Source organism: Elaeis guineensis, chromosome 5 (assembly GCF_000442705.2).
Source record: "Elaeis guineensis isolate ETL-2024a chromosome 5, EG11, whole genome shotgun sequence".
NCBI classification, from domain to species: Eukaryota; Viridiplantae; Streptophyta; class Magnoliopsida; order Arecales; family Arecaceae; genus Elaeis; species Elaeis guineensis.
The window spans coordinates 13,682,475-13,685,866 of record NC_025997.2 but is presented as its reverse complement, the minus strand read 5'-3'; positions in this window follow the sequence as shown (position 1 = coordinate 13,685,866).

The window sequence follows — 3,392 nt, the reverse complement described above, 5'->3', positions numbered from 1 at the left end:
AGGTGGATGGATCGTGCTGACACTGCCTCTGCAGCATTGAGTCCTAGCCCTTTTCCGTTAATTAAAATCTTCAGATTCTTAGCAAAGTTGGTATGTGGGGATCTAAGATTGGGCTTTCTCCTCTATTGTTGTATCCTCTTCGTTCAAACTAAAAATCTGGATATTGAATTTTAACCACCTTTTATCGAAGGAAGATAGTATGTAAAGTTAAAAGAAAAAATTATCTATAGGTCCCTGGATGAATTCGAAATTACTTTTAAGTTTCTAAATTTTTTAAGTTGAATAAAAAGTCTCCGAAATGCTAAAGAGTTATTTCTGTGTAACCAAAGTACATATCTATATATAACCTGAATATGAACGTGCATAATCAGATATTGAAACTAAGTAACCTGGATGATCTGAAAATAAATCTGTGTAATCTGAATATAGACCTGTGTAACCAATCTGTGCAGACGGTAGGGACCTAGAAATAATTTCTTAGCATTTCAGAGATTTTTTATTCAACTTAAAAAATTTTGAGACTTAAAAATAATTTAAGATCCATCTACGGACCTATAAATTATTTTTCTTAAATTTAATTTATGTCACATGCCATTGCCTTAAAACAATGCATAACTGGTAACACCCATCAAACAAAGGGCTACCCCCAAGATAAACTTGCTTATTGTATTTTTTTTTTTCTATATTAGTTTTCTTGCTGTTTTACCACTCATGCAGCAGTTCATTGAATTCATATATTAGGTATGCATGTCAGCCGAGGGAAGAGGCAAGGTGGAAGAAAGAGGAATTGAGGAGGCATTTGGTCCCATAATTCCAAAGTTAGGCGTCTAAACCTTTTGGATGGATCTTCTTGGCTTGAAATTCTTGTTATTGTGGCATCTGTCAGGCTCTCAGATCTATCCTGCTTCGCTCTTCTCAAACTTCTCTTATAAGAGACATTAAGTATAACTTGTGGAATTAGATTACCTCGACTGCTTTCATAAACTGAAACACGGAAGACAATTGAACTGTTGGTGCTAGGGATGGACCGCTGTTGGCCTCACTTCCCTGAGAAAGACAAAGATCAGCAACTATTTGTCAAATGTAGTTGATATTTAATCTATTTTGTTTTTTAACTTGCAAATAAATTGATAAATACCCAATTGCTCACCAACTAAACGTAAAACTTTAGGGCTAAACCTAAAACTTTAGGGTGCATTTGGTTAGTTATTAAAAAATATTTTTTTTATTTTTTAATTTTTTAAAAAAAAATCAAAAAATAATATTTGATAACATTATGAAAAATAAAAAATTAAAATCAAAATAATTACTTTATATATGCAAAGCAAAAAATTTTTGCTTTCCAAAATTTACTTTTCTATTTTTTTTTTCTTATATCTAAAACGCCAAACCAATGAGTAAAGAGCCTGAACCCTTCTCCCCCGTCGAGCTCTTCACCTTTTCATTCTCTTTTTTCTCTCTTTTCAAACCCTTCTTCCTCGTCGAGCTCTTCATCCGCCATCTCCAAACGTTGCTTTTTGCTTTATAACATTCTAGTTACCAAACATATTTTTTATTTTTTTTTATTTTTACTCAATAATAAAAATAAAAAAATATTTTTTTAAAATCAAAAATCAAAATGTAACCAAACGTACCCCTAGCCCTATAATAGTTTAATAAGCATCACACGAAGAATTATGAGGTTTGATGGCATACGAGTTACCAAGTTTGCCCGCTATGAAGGTACGATGGCATTTTGAAAGAAAACAAAATTGCAATCCCGGTAGCCTGCATGTGTACACGTTAAGTAGTTTCGGGATTCATGTTTGATCCCTGCCAGGGGAAGCGTGCTAATTTGGGATGGAAGCCTCTGCTGGACCTTAGTGCAACATGGATGGACTCAACTGGAAGAAAGCCACGTAAAAGAATAACATAGCTATGATAGGTAATATAATATAACTAAGGATATTAAAGTTTTGTACCATAAACGTAAAACTTCAATTCCAAACATAACACGTCATAAAAATCATAATTGCAAAGGCTTGGAGAAACCACATTGCATGTCTGATAATGAGCTATAAGGATCATGCTGATGTAACTCATTTTAAGGGAACTAATATCATGAACTCACCAAGCTGTCTACCGATGAAGAAACCGAAACACCAGCGGAAACATCAGCACCTTTCCCCATACATTGGCTCCCAGAGAAAAATACAGTGAAATGGCTTGGGAAAGTAATATGGTCCAGAGGAATCATGCTAGCTATCGAATTTTTCAACTTCGCCAGGTGGATAATTTCAGATTCCAGGGGCTTGTGTAATCATGGAGATTTAGATATGGTCGATGTAGTAGGATCAGTATCCCTGATGTCTGCACTTCTGTGATGACTAGCCTCCAGGAGAGTTCATACGTTTGGCAAGAACTTCTGAAGTCACCTGCTTCACATTTTCCAATAGCCATATGCTTCAGATTTGGAAATGAACCATTCCAGAGGGAAGAAAGTAGCATCTCATCATCATCTATATACATCCGTTAGCTTCCTAACGGATGGAAAAGTTGATGGCAGTGCTTTCAGTTTTGGGCGTTTCTCTATAAAAAAAAACTCAGCAATGACGAAAAATTTCTAGCCCATCAACTGCCAACCATTCTGCTTAATCTGGCAGCAGAGGAAAAATTTCTGCCCATCAATTGCCAACCAATCTGCTAGATCCGGCAGCAATGACTACTCCAGCAACTCCAACATGGCAAAGTGCATCATTGTTGCTGTAGAATTCCGAGCACAAGCACTTAACAGCAGAAAGCATAATGAGTTTGAGGACTTCGAGATGAGGGAGCTGCTCGAGTGCTAGAAGATGCTCACATCTAACAAGTTCAAGCTAGATCTCGTAGGTGAAAAGCATTAATTCTACCCCTTCTTTGTTTCACTAAGGCTTGTAGAATGGACTTGTGGATACTCTTGTAGTTGCTGGGATATGTTTTCAATTTGCCAGGGCTACTAGATGCTATGCACATTGACCAACACTAACAAGCTCTCATGGATCTCTAGCTTCATATCTAGATAGAATATCTTGGTTCTATTTATATCTAGTTGGGATAAGTTTCTTTATATGCAGGTTATGAATCAGTTATATTCACTTAAAACATGTTTTCCTTTATATTAAGTGTCGTGGATGGATGGTGTCATGGAAAGTCGATAAAATGGCAGAGAAACAACTCATCAACAAACAAATTTTAGCATTCTGATTCAGTTTTGGGATAAATCTCTTTACATGTACGTAGTTGTATTTGTTTACATTCAGGTTATAATGAATTATACCTGATCTAATCGAGTTAAACCATTTTTTGCTTGTAGTCTAATCATTCATTCATTCATACATACATATATAAAAAGGTGAGTGAATCCCAGCAAGTCA